We start from the raw sequence: 14715 nt of genomic DNA on the forward strand, positions 1-14715 counted from the left end.
TTATTTTTCATTTATGAACAGCTTATTAACTCCAGGATTTATCGGACAAAACAAAACTGATTCGTGCAGTAGGAAAAAGAATTTAATAAAGACTTTTGCTTAATTAATTTAAAACTAAGATTCTTGTAAAGCAAATTTTATTTGAAAGTTCATGTAACTTTGTAAAAATCATATTTATATTTTAATACATTTGTTTTAAAAAAATAAACCTTAGAATAGGACTAAAGTATGTCTGTCTGTCTTCTATTAATGCTAATTTATTATATATGGGTCTATGTATTTTATCTGTTATATCACCAGATTTGTTATGGATATTTCTGTTTATTAATGTTAATGATTGTAATTTGTGTGATTATGTATGCATGTACACTAATTTAATATATTCGTCAAAACTAAGAATAATATACGAATTTCTCAGAAACACTACAGTGTGTGAATTACAAGAAAATACTCTTGCTCGTTGGAATGTCAGACAGTAATGCTTGCAGAAAACAAACAATTACAGCCACGTGTTTAAATGGTAGCCATATTAATTTTTGTCCAATAAAAGCTCTTAGGAAATGAACGATGCAAATTTAACAGAATAGAATTGTTATTTATAAGTCTAAATAACAAAATAATTTATCATCATCACAATACAGTAGGAATTATATTTTTATAGTGTGACGCAAGATTTGCTGTATTACACAAGAAAAAAAATAAGATCAACACTCAAAAACATATTATGAAAAAGCAAAAATCACGTGTTGACATGGCAGCCATATTGATTTTTAGTACAGAAAGTCCAGTTTAGGAAATGAATGATACAGATTTAACGGAAGAGAATTGTTATTTATAAATCCTTTGTTAGACTATCGACATCGATCTTAGTTGTGGATAAAGGTAACCTATGATCGTAGTGATGTACGGGGCGTGACAAGTAACATTCTGTCGACACATACACATCCTATCTACTCGTTCTCACGCGATATGTTCCATTAAGTCGTAACACGTTTTTCCTTTTCTGTTCCGGCCTCTAACCTTTATCTAAACAATTCCTTGATACAAAGTTAAATATTAATCAAAATAAAGACTTTTTTCTATTTTAAACACCAAATTACACTATAACGAGTTATATTTTAATTAAAATTTCTTCTTATAGATGTCAGACTACTTAATATATCTTAACATCTCGTAAAGCGTAACTGGGTCATTTTAAATCTTATAATATTTGATACGAAAATTTCTACCTTTAATGCGATTTTATTGTTACTATATGGATCATTATGCCTTCAGAAAATTCTTTAAAATATTCTGGAAATGTTAATCTTTGTCAATCTTGTTAAAGATAATTTGAAGCTTCCTCTTAATGCGATTGTTCTTAATCTTCTTCAAAACTTATTTTCTCTGATATTTTTTTAAAAATATCTTCTAGATTTTATATTAAGATAATTCTTTTACGTCATATGACTAATAATATATATAATATGAAACGATTTTATGAGAGTTTGGGATTTTAAATTGGATGAAAAGTTTGTTAATGTCGACGCCAACGGTTGTGACAACGCGCTGATACGTAGTAATCGCTTTGCGTAGCTCTTAAAGGTTAAAAAAAATGCTTATTTTAGGTTAAAATATGTGAATTTTGCGGTTAAATTTCAAATATTTCACTTTTTTCGTTATTTAGTTGAATTTAATGTAGTTAGATGCTATGCGACGCGACGAACGATCGACTCGTCGCGTCGCTCGAATTTTGCCTTTCTAATAATACGCTACTTCGCGCGTGACGTAATGAGAACTTATCGACGTTTTATGGTAACAGTTACCATCTGATTGCCTCAACTTATCGTTAACGTAACGTATTCACGCTAGACACCATCCATAACCACTTTCTAGAACATAATATTGTTCAAAATTTTTATATTCAACAATAAATTACTCAACAAGAGTCATTGTCACCACATATTGTAGAATTTCACAGTTACGTAACAATTATATCAATCAATATAACTAATTTTAATATTGTTTCCAAGAATACTTTAAGGTTTCTTAGAAAAATTTATCTATTCTTAAATTTCTAGTATATATTTAATTTTTTTGTAATAATTCAAGAATGGCGCGTTTTAAAATTAATTAAAGCAATTTAAATTTAAAAGTTACGTTTTTCGGCATTACAAATATTTGAATTTTACGCGTACTGAATAAAGTTTTGTAAAGAAATATATATATATATATTTTTTTTTTTAAGAGAGAAAAATATTTGATTCGAGTATTAATGCTAGATTTAATCCCTAGCAGAGAAAATCGCGTTGTTATCGTGAGTCACGCTTCGTATACAATAAATTCAGTAAGCGTAGGCGTAATGTTTACTTTGCACACAAAATTTCTTACTTCCCTTTTCTCAAATAAAAAATATGTTTTATGATTCTGAAGTCAGTTACTTATGCAAATAGTAATCAAACTATTATCAATATTGCCTCCATCCTATACAAATATTAAATGGATTTTTGGAATGTGTTACCTGCCACTTGTAATAATATATTTTTCTCTCCAATATCTGTCTGTCTCTCGTGCTCTGTTTTCAATAGTAGAGCGTGAGAGACAGACAAGCTCTCTTAATATAATACAGCCATAGAGTTCTTATTAATCGTATAAGTAAGAAACAACGCGCAGAGATCTATTATCAAAAGTACAGCGTGAAAGACAGACAGAGCTCTATTATTAATACTAGAGCGCAAGAGACAGACACAGCTTTATTATCAATAGTAGAACGTGAGAGACAGACACAGAGCTCTATTATCAATAGTGGAAGACTGGCGCTTATTGGAACTATGTCAAATCTACTCATAGGCGGAAAATAAGGTTAAATATCCAGTTTATACAAAAAACTCTGAGATGTGTTACGTGAATTATATTTATTCCGATAATGTATGTCTGTCTCGCATGCTCTATCATAAAGAGAGAGAAACACCAGAGATAGTCACAAATGCTATATGAGAATTATTTAGTTTTAATCATATTTTAAAACTAAACAATTATTGTATTTTGCGTTACAATATTTGTGCTATATATGTGTAACAATTCGGGGTATCACTTATTTGTCTGTCTGTCGAGCTATGCTATTAAGAAATATTAGAGACAGCTGGACACTAAGTATAATACTAAAATCTATGGTTAATACCATATTTTGTATATGATATTCTGAAATGTATTATTACATATGAAAGATAACGTGTTTGTTTCGCCAATATTTGTCTGTCTCTCATGCTCTACCATCATGAGTAACAAGTGAGAGGTAGTATTTAACCACACATAATCTTGAAAATTTTGCAGATAACGAGACGAGTGACATCGTCTACTAATAATGACGACATGTAGCGAAGGCAGCAACGGAAACAAACTAAAAACTATTATATTATAAAATAAAAATAACAATTCTAATGTTAATTATATAATATAATAATATCAAAATTAGTGGTTATATATTAGTGGATTTTAATTAAAAATAATGGTAATGTAACAGTAGACGTGTCGCGTTACGAAGCGAAGCGTTGCGACATTCATTCCAACAAGAATCAAATTAGAAAAAGCAATAAATTTATCTAAAATCTTTTTAAAATTTCTATTAATTTGTTTTGAACAATATTTACGCTCCAATTAATAATAATAATAAATCATGTTTATTTTCATTTTAAAAGAAGAATTATGAATTTTTTACAACCAAAATTCGACCAAAACTTTGAAATTAGTTTAAATTCAATTAAAAATTTTTGGGTAGGCATTTTATAGGCATTTTTCTTCTCATTTCGAATGTCTAAAAGCCATCAGTAAAGGCAGCCACGGATACCTAATTAACATTTTCTCGACAGGAATTTATCATCACATTCAAACCAGATCGTCCATCAAAACAACTTCAATAATCCAAAACTTCTTCAAGGTTTTAATTATGTTTTCGACGTATTGAACCGATCAAGAAATGAATTTTCTCATTTATTCCAACATTATCTTCGATTAGAAATCAATAAAATTATTTTTCTAAATATTTAAAGTATTGAAAATACGTAACAAAGAAGCGTAGTACTGGGTCATCAAGTCCTCAAGTTACGTATAGGCTATATGCACTGAAGCATTATATCTACGAGTTTCTCTACTATCTTCTCATGCTATGAACGTTTCTAAGACGTTTCCAGCACAAAAAATATTGTTTTTTTCTGTTTTATACAAGTTACGTTTATAGATTTATCCACAGTGAACGGATCTTAAACCGAGAACGACGTTAGAACAGCTGCTCTCGAGTACGAGCCACAACCCTCTTTAAATAAATTCTTAACGGAAGAAGAATATGGCGGAGAGAAGAGGAAGTGGCGCGAATATTTATCATAAAATCAAAAAAAAAAATGAAGAATAAGAATGGATATTAGCCCATTTGAATTTCGAATATCGAAGAGCGAACAAAGCTTTATTGCCTTTATATATATTTATTTATATGTATTTTTTAAAGGATAAAATTGTCGTACAGAAAATAATTCACCAAAACGTAATTAAATATGAATTACTGTATTTAAATAAATCATTCTTTAATTATAATTAAAACAAAGCGAAGAATCTTCAGAGCAATTAACAATACCAGTAAGCAAGCATCTAAGCAAAGGTTTGATGGAGAAACCAACACAACACTTGGGCGATCTACCAAGGGGGAATAACACTGTGGGACTTTCTACGAGAAACTAGCCCTCTATTTAAATATTACAAGCGTAAAGAAAGACCGGAATACTCCAAGTAACCAGCCGAGACACCAGTGTTCAGTAGTATTATTCATTCTGCGACTGGTAGGGTGTGTTAGAAAGAGCGAAGAATGCTTTATTATCTGTATATCTGTATTTTTAAGGAACAAAATTCTTGTATAGAAAATAATATACCAAAGCGTAATCAAATACGCATTTTTTAAATAAATTACTTTTAATTATAATTAAAGCAAAGCGAAGGAACTTCAGAGTAATTTAGAAATTCGATAAGCATACGTTAGAAATTTTTATTTTTTATCCTTTTCTTTGATATTACACATTTACATCAAATATTCTACGTTTTATGTAAACAAATTAATATTTTTTCCTCCTTCCTTTCTTAAATCACAATAGCAATTGTTACACTTTTGTTACAAATGGTATTGTTTGTCTTTCTATTCACTAGAAATTTACGTCCATTCTGAGGCGTGTTTATTTAACTACTTTAATAAAAAAAGGAAAAATAAAAATTTCTAATCTTAATATTTAATTATTTAAAAAAAGATAATTAAGAAAAATAAAACTAAATTAATTCATTAAAATGTTTGGTAAGATGGATTCCGTGTAAAACTAAATTCGAATTCTTGGACAAATTTCTAAGAAAAAAATTGGCTGCAATTTGAAAAATTGCAAACTTATAAATTTTTCCTCGCATCCATTTGTCTGTCCTTCCATAATCTCGAGAACGGACTCAGATAGATAAAAATTGAAACTAGATATAAAACCATATGGGCAAGAGACCCTGATTAACTGTATACGAACTTCCTATGCAAAGCGGAAGTCACGTTATTTCAATTAAAAAATTTCCGCTGAAAGGGTGTTAGATAGATGACCGTCACGACACCATTGCTAACGGAAAAGTATGATGTACAGGGGCAAGACACTACAGTACTAATTTCAGGTGGCGAGCATATATTTTAAATTAAATTGATTCAAAATATAACTAACGAGCAATTATTTATTGTGACATCGATATAATGCCGGGCTGCAATTTTTAATCACATTCTTAAATAATTTAATTTAAAATACATGCTCCCCACCTAAAATTAGTAGTGGCTTGCCCCTGTACTGTACATCATACTTTTCGTTTAACAGTAGACTCATACCAGTCATCTATTAACTACTTTCAGGGGAAAGTTTGAATTGAAATAACATGTCTTCCTGTTTGCGTTGGAAGTTTATATACAGTCAATTGGGGCCTCTTGCCTGTAATATTTCTATACTTCTGGATTTTTATCTATATAACGCCTTCTCGAGGTTAAGAAAACACAGACGGACGACAGTGGGAATTGTAACGATGTCACAATAAATAATTGCAAGTATAATAAAATTAGTTTCTTAATATTTACGATGAATATTATTATATCATTGTGAAGAATATATAATAAAATATTTAAAAATAAATTTTTAAATATATTGATATTTTCCTGTACAACTAAAGCAATGTGAAGGACTTACAGAGCACTTGAGAATATAATTAGAGTAATATGAAGCAATGTATCTTTAGAACAGGTATAAAATTTTTTAAAGTAAATTTTACAAAATATTACGTGATTTTACTAAAAATTCCTAATATTTAAGATTTTCTTTTAAAAAATACAAGTAAAGCAAAGTGAAGGACCTTCGGAGTACTTAGAATGTTTAATTAAAACAATATAAATTATTTTTCAGAGCAATTAAATTTTTTACACTTAACATTACAAAGTATTAAATCTTTTTCATTATTAATTTTTATTTTTTTAAATAAAAAATATAACAGTTTCTATAATATTTCAAGCAATACACCCTTACTTGAATGTCAATTCTAGGAGTTTGATAAATCAATAGTTTGATAATTTTATGATAGAATTGATCATATCCACGTGCATATGAAGCAGAATTTATTATTGAATCCTATAACAATAGGATGTGCTACTTAATACATGGGTGCCATAAATCCTATAATTGGATCTCATAGTAATAGGATCCACACATCAGTTAACAGTCGATACCATTGCTCTTAAGATTAATTTGCGACATAGGAAGAGGATTAATAAATCCTATTATTGAATCCTATAATATCATCATCTAATTATCACTTAATAGTTGGATACAAAAGAATTTTTCAACAATAGGATCTTATATAGTAGATACAAGCGTGCAAAATTAACATTTACAATTAAATTAATAAATATAAAATTATCTTAAAATTAAATATTAAGTATGTAAACGCTATAAATTATTAAATTAATATTTTTATAACTTAATTTTTAATAAAAATATTAAATTTAAACTCGAAAATATTCTGTACTTGCGAAGCTCAATACGGAAAATGCCTTCAGGAATGTTGTTTTTTTTAATCCTAATTATCACCCCCGTACATAAAAAATACATTACAGATATATTAATTTTGCTTAAGAGATGCTATATATTTATTAATAATGTTAGATTATCATGTGTAACACATCAAAATTCATTTTCCCCTCCATCCTTCCCCCCTCTCTCATACCTTTAACGTCCGCATAGAAGATACCATTAAGTATGGTTCATTTATATTGTTAGACGGCACTCTTTGTGCTCTCAGTAGCAAGAAAAAGAAAGAAAGAATGTTTCTCTTTACTTCGAAAATATAACGTAGCAAAAATACAAAAAAATAGTTGCAATTTAATAAAGTTCGAAAAAATACATGTAATGTGCAGTCAAGGATTAATGAATCATGCAATTATTAACATGAAACATTGTTAAATTTGAAAAGAATATTTGTCAGGAACGGTGAATTTAGTCGTTTTTTATGATATAAAATTTAAAACATTTATCTTATTCTGGAAATTTTATAATAGCCTTTTTAAAAAATATCATTTTCTCCACCCCCTCCTTCCATATTAATTCATGAGATATGACAGTATGATAAATGTACTACTTTATACACATTCTACATCAGTTATCTGCGAGTTATCAGATGATAAAAATTAAACAAAAATATCACTTTAAATGTCATAATTTTCTCTGTAAATAATTCTTGCCAACAATTTCAACATAAATTAACGAAAAGGATTAAAAAAAATGTTTTTCTGTATAGAAACAGGCTTTTCTCTATCTAAAAAGATTCAACTTTTTACAATAAAATATTATAATATAATCTTTTAAACATGTTTTTATTATTTTGACTTGTTTTTTTATTTAAAAAATAATAAATTTGATAATATAATGAAATAATTTGCATATCTTTGCTCTAGATTTATCGCTTGTACTTGATTGATCGAATGGAAGGAGCAGAAAATTATTATTTTTTAAAAATAATAAATAAAAATAATTTACTTTAACTTTATTGGTTTTTTTTCCAAAATAGTTTTTCTGAACGAAAAGAATTAGGATTTGAAGATTAGGAAACGGCACTCTGTTTCCTAACAGAGTGTCGTTTCCTAATCTTCAAATCCTAATTTTTGATGTCTTGCTTTAATACTTGTTTCTAGTTTTATATTTTTAGTTTCATAATTGTGCTTGCTTATAGTACTGTATATGAAAAATTCGCACTGTCCATTCCAGTCCTGCATTGGAAATGCTTCAGCATAGAGTACCAAGTGATGCGGAATTCCAAATACTTATAGAAGTTTCTGATAGTGGTGAAGAAATTTCTGAGTGTGAAGACCACACAAGTGAAGGGTCTAAAAATAAAAATTCTGACGATGACTCTGATAGTACGGCTGTGGGACGTATAATATTTTGTCAAAAGATCGGAAAATGGAAGGAAAATTAGAATCATCCCAGCAAAACGGTGGAAATAACCTTGGAGTTATATGTTTGCAGCAGAATCAATGATATATAGGCTTCATTTGAAGCCATATTTTGTCAAACTATTGAGAGTAATAGAAATAATAAATATTCAAGGACAGCGTATTGTTGGTCAACAATGGAAAAATCTAGTCAGTGTTGTTTTACATTGTTACATTGATCTTCTGTTAGCTGAAGCTTGTGGCTCACACAATTCAATGAATATATAAAGATCTTATGGGATAAAGAAATTGGAAGAATTGGAAGAAGGTCGCTTGAAACTTTCTGTATGATTCTTGTAGCTTTGATGATAAAGCTATAAGGGTGAAAAGACGACGAACCGATACTTGGTCCTATCCGAAATGCTTGGAAAAAGTAGGTGGAAATCTATGTTAATTACGCGAATTAAAAATGCTTAAATGTAACATTGTGTAATGTAACTCGTTACTCTTAACAGTAAACGATGATAGTTTATAAACTACTAAATACAAAATGTGATCTATTTAACTGAACAGTGTTGATATTAGTAAATCGTAGTACTGAATGGAAACTATTTAAATGCGTTTATGCAGTGAATATTCTGATAAAACAAAGTAGCCTTTAGAGGTTTAGATATTAGCACCATTCATCAGTTGGTAAAGGCTTATCAGAGAATATGTTAGCAAATACGGAGAAACTCGTGAAGAAAAATACTCTCCGACTTTAAAAAAAGAGACAAACTTCAAGAAATTACAAATAATGGTTCTTAAACTTGCATATAATACTTTCAAACACGTATGGAAAGGGTTGCAAAACTTAATCCTAAGCTTAAATTATTATAATCATTTTATTTTTATAATGATAATTCAGTAAATCCTCCGTATCACTTTCCATCATCATGTATCAGAATCTCTCAGCATCATCTTCCATCAGTGGCGAAATGGATAAAATCACTAAATACCAATAGTTGGTCGAGGGCCCACGCCTCACCAATGGACTGACCACGTAAAGTTTCCTAATTTTCTTCACGTAACATCTAAATAGTGACAAGTTTCCCATAGAAAGTCCCCCCTTAGAAAGTCCATCTGCCAAAGGAAGGGAACTTCCCTTGGAAGATTGCCTATGTATTGTCTTGCCTTACTCTATCAACCTTTAATCTATCATGTCAAATGATAATGGTTACGACGATGATAATGACATATGAGTAGAACTGGTGAAAACGAGAAAGAGGATGAAGAATGTGAACTTGGAAATTTTAGTTAAGTACGATAAGAAGAATAAGAAGAATAAGCAAAAGATTAAAGTACTGAAACAGCTGTGTAACTAAAGTATTCAATTAAAGAAAACAATTAAGGAAGTTTATTAAATTAAGAATTGAAGTTAAATATTAATTTAAGTTTAAAATTAGAATAAGCTTCTAAAAGACGAACTTTAATGCAACAATTTCAGTATCTCAGGATCCTTTGAGAAAATGTTATTGCTTCAAATTTTCATCTTTAATTTCAAGGATTATCTAGGATTTTTATTTAAGTTTTATTTGTTCGAAAAGTTAGTTACTAGAAGACTTTTACTGTTCTTAAAGAGTAAGGAAATGCAATGACTTTAATTAAGAAAGTGTGATCCTTTGGGGACTAATCTCATTTCTTCTAATGTAGTAATTTTCTGTAATTTACCAAAGCAATTATAGCAATTCTAATGAAATGATTATGTTTAAAGTAAAATTTAAACGTAAGGAAAAAATATGTTTAAATTCATATTTAACATCAAAGATATCTTTCGATTAAATATTCATATTCATTCAGATAAATCCGACATCGAAAGGTTTTCATCAGTTTTTCTACAAATGTATTAAAAGCTAAAACATTTTTTTAACTTTAAACTTAATTTTTAAGTGTTTTTGAAGAAGTTGAGGTTTTTTTAGATTTAACTTTTCCTCGAGATACTAGAAAAGTTGAATACGAAATCCAACTTATCCAACTTTTATACTCTTTTGAGGACTATTCTATTCATGAAAAATTACGCGGAATTAAGGTTTTTTTATTCTTAATTTAAAGGGATGAAGAAGACACGCTATAGTTTAGATACAGAATTAAATTTCTAACATTTGAGCTATGAAACAAAGCTCATTCCTCACTAGAAAAAGAAAGATGGTGAAAGGTATTACCACAGATCCATCATCGTTTCACGTTACGTTGCGTGTTACTGCCGATGCTATCACTGAAATTCCATCACTAAGAGTACTAACGACTTACGATACAATTTTAAGACCAAAAAATATAATTCAAAACATAATTTGACACGTTACGATCGAAATTTAATGTATTCTAATCATACTCTAAAAATGTGATTACCTTCGAAGAGTATAATATTCTTTAATTTCCTAGAAGAAATATTGTGATAAAATGATTTCCTAAGAGCTATTTCCTTTAAAAAATTTACCAATCTAGAAGAAAATATCTCATAATTTATTAATTGTACGGGTTTTTAAAGGAATTTAAGTGGGTTTTTTTTTGTTGACTACACAAAATGCCTCAAGAGATCTTTCGACTGTCGTCCATAGTAACCCGTTACCACTCAAATTTTTCAAGTTTAATTCGGGTTATTTGTACTGGTTGCTTGAGAACGAAGGTACTTCGTTAAGAATGTTTAAGTTTGGATTAAATTAAATTATTTATTCATACTGTAGTTACATTGAATCGTTTCGAAGATCACTTCTTCATCTCTGAATCCTTATCTCCTATCTTAAAACGGTGGATAACTTAGATTTATAAGAATATTTCATTACATAACAATCATAAATATAATTTATAATCTCGAAAAGTTGAATAAACTGGATAAAGGATTTATAACCAACCAAAATTGCTTTCTCTACCGAAAATTAAAAAGTTAAGCTATCACTTGAGTTAGTTTTCTAAAATTTTGACCTCTTCACATAAATAAAATGAGTAAAAATTATCATATTTGTTTAACTTAAGTAGTTATTTTTCATATTTAAAACATTATTTTTGATAAATTTCTCTTTAAAATTCATGAAAAGAGTATGAAATGTGTGCAGCAACGAAGAGGTGCTATCACTAAAAAGCTATGAAATGAGCGGAATGATATTTTTTTGTTTTTCGTAATATAAAACTCACTAAATTAGGCATAATTAACTGTTTTTATGATAAAATAATAAATTTAAAACGCTATTTTTGATAAATCTCTTTAAAATTCACAAAAACCATGCGAAAGTGTCTCCAACAAGGAAGAGGTGTGCCATCACGAAAAAGCTCTTTACACAAGCGAAACAATACTTTTCAAACGTTAAAATTAGCATAAGTAATTAGTTTTAAATTTAAAATCGAAGTTTTAAATATTATTCTTTATAAATTTCACTTTAAAATTCATTTAAAATATACATATCTGCAACGTAAGAAAATCCTTCATACGAGCGAAATGATGCGTGTTTCAATTATTTCAGCATAATTAATTGATCCCATACGAAATAACAAACTTAAAAATTATATTATTTACAAAGGAAATTTCAAGATTTCTCCATTTGAAAAAATCTTCATGTTTCATTACAGGATTTATAGATATAAGAACTGAAAATCAATAGAGAAAATAAATCCAGAAGAAACAAATCTTAAAATAATTTTTTTTTCAAGAAAATAAAAATAGTTTTATAAGATTTTTAGATAAAAATAAAGAAAATAGAAATAAAAAATAAGAACTTTCTAACCGAAAATATCAGCTGAGATCGGCAGAAAATAACGCAATAAATTTATCAAGATAAGGGATACAGAGCAGGCTTCTTAAAGGATATAATTGATCCTATTAACGTTAGGAAGATTGTCACGAAAGATAAATCATCAATGAAGAGGGAGAGAAAGAGTGAGAGCGCGTGTCCATTATAAATCGTAAACACTGTAACCACGGGCCACTAATGAAATTTGTATAGAGTTTACAAATTAACGTTACGCAATGATCATCTAAAGTAAAATTTATTTACGTTACGCGTTTTTAACCGATTATTACCTTATAATGAATAAAAAGAATAAAAACAATTTTAAAAATTAAGTTAATTTTTGCAGTTTCTTAGAGGAGGCGCTGTACGATGCCGACATTGTAGCAGAAAGAACAAGTTAGGCGATTTACATCTGAATCGATCTTAAAAATATAAAAGAAATTATTAAATTTATCCATTTTTAAAACTTTCTCCCGTATTTTAAGCTTATAACTATTTATGAAGAGCTTCGCCATGTGTCTTTTATGTTGGCTTCGCATGGCGCCCTCTTAATAAAACAATAATCATAAATTTATTTAATTGTTAGTTCGTAAATTGTAGTTGTTGAAGAGTAGTTTTATAATATAAAAATGTGTATAAAATTATAAAATTAAAAAAAAATTAAAAACTTAATCTTAAGACGAATAATTTTTGTTTTCTTTTGCTTTTTTGCAAAAGAAAACAAAAATTAATTTTTTACATTTTTTTAAAAGAGGCGCTTTATGATGCCACAATTGCAGAGCATGAAGCAGATAATTTATATATAATTAAAATTTTAAAAAATGTAAGAAAAAAAATATTAAAATAAATTAAAAATTTGTTAATTTTCTGCTATTTTTAACCTTTTTAAAAATAATAATTATATATTTATGATAAAACTTCATTATTTGACAACAATGCTAGCGTCCTCAATTCAAAGTTCATTAAATTTACTTTTAATTTCATAAAATATCTGAAATACTAAAGCCAAAACATTAAAATTAGCCTTATTTATTTATTTATAATATTAAAAATGACAAAAATACAAGAGATTTTAAATATTATATAAATAAATTTTTTAATTTATAAGTTTCATAAAGAGGGCGCTACGTGATACGCACATAGAAACCAACGTTTGCTCTACGAATTATTTATATTTCCAATGTGTTTAAATATGTTTCTCGATACCGACTAGAATACCTAAAGTGTTAAAATCACTATGGTTCCTTTAGGCCATACGTATCGATTACTCTTTACGCACGATGAAGTTGAGGCGATGTCGACACTCTGCAGCACTTCCCGGCGTGCTTCACGCGGGGTCACGAGACTCTAAAAGTATGAGAACGTCGCCATTAGTATGTAGGCACCGAACTTGTATGTATGTCGTACATACCAAGAGTTGTTTCTTGGTTCGAGAAGGTTCACGAAATGATGAGTTCTCGTCACGAATTTCCCGGGCATGTCAATTTAATGTCCAAATATTTTGATTTATGCGGTCCAAATTCGAAATTTTCGAGTTGAATAATCTTGCCGCGAAATTAGCTCAATTTTCGCCCGTTATATTATCGTTTTCCCTTAACAAAACGAATTTTTTTTGCATACAAAATGGTGCGACAATTGAATTTTTTCATAAAATTGCATTCTTTAATGCAAGTTCATCAGAAAAGTTACATTTAATAAATATTATACAAGGAAAACGCTTAGATTGAATAAAATCTCGTGTTAAAATGCTTATTTTTTTGAAATTTCACACGTGGTGAGAGTTCGAAAAAATACACAACCGCCATAAAAATACATAGATAAAAAATAATATTTACCAAAATGACGGCAAGGGGGGGATATTTTTAAAAATTCCGAAAAAATATCCCGTGATTAAAATGATGATGTAGACAGAAAAAAAAATACTCACGGGGGTTGCTTTAATTTCGAAATTTCATATAAAGTTAACATTTTATTTGTGTTTCGATATTGCAAAACTTGTTGCGAGTTGTTCGAACGTGCAACAAGTCTCTCTCGCGCTCTCTCCACTTACCTCGAGTGCACTGTATGCACCTTCGATTTGTGTTTATCTTATCCCGTGAAGGGTCTTCTGTTAAACCATAGTTTCTACATCCCAGTGTAACATACACAAAGCACTGTTTGGGAGTGGGACGATGATGACGATTGTCAAACGTTGAGTTAAAACGATTGATGACGACTAAAGTCGAATAGTCATAAGGTAACCGAGGATAGAACACTGACAAACGTTTGCAACCAACGTTTGCTGGGTACGCAATAACAGCGCCACCGTTCGTCAAGGTGAACAGGATCGAACCAAACTGTTAACAGGGAGGTACGATGGATGCGTTTGTAGAGACAGACAGGTAGGTTACCTGTTCCATCCAACCGTACGTTTCTTCTTTATAATTAAACTTTGCTGAACATCGCTGAATTTAACTGTAAATAAAATTGAAATTTATACATATATATAATGTTTCT

General features: G+C 29.0%; 1 protein-coding gene across 4 annotated transcripts in view; it reads right to left on the bottom strand.

The window, feature by feature from the left end:
* The window catches only part of LOC136970159 (SCY1-like protein 2), a 136522-nt gene extending 122011 nt beyond the window's left edge, over window positions 1–14511 (bottom strand). For all 4 annotated transcript variants that reach the window (XM_067264568.1, XM_067264567.1, XM_067264566.1 and 1 more), the window contains exon 1: window positions 14266–14511. The gene's annotated coding sequence lies outside the window, so the exon portion shown is untranslated. The remainder of the gene's footprint in view (window positions 1–14265) is intronic.
* Window positions 14512–14715: the final 204 nt, after the last annotated feature.

The sequence above is a fragment of the Centruroides vittatus genome, unplaced genomic scaffold, assembly GCF_030686945.1.
Source record: "Centruroides vittatus isolate TY-2023 unplaced genomic scaffold, ASM3068694v2 contig_19, whole genome shotgun sequence".
Lineage (NCBI taxonomy): Eukaryota > Metazoa > Arthropoda > Arachnida > Scorpiones > Buthidae > Centruroides > Centruroides vittatus.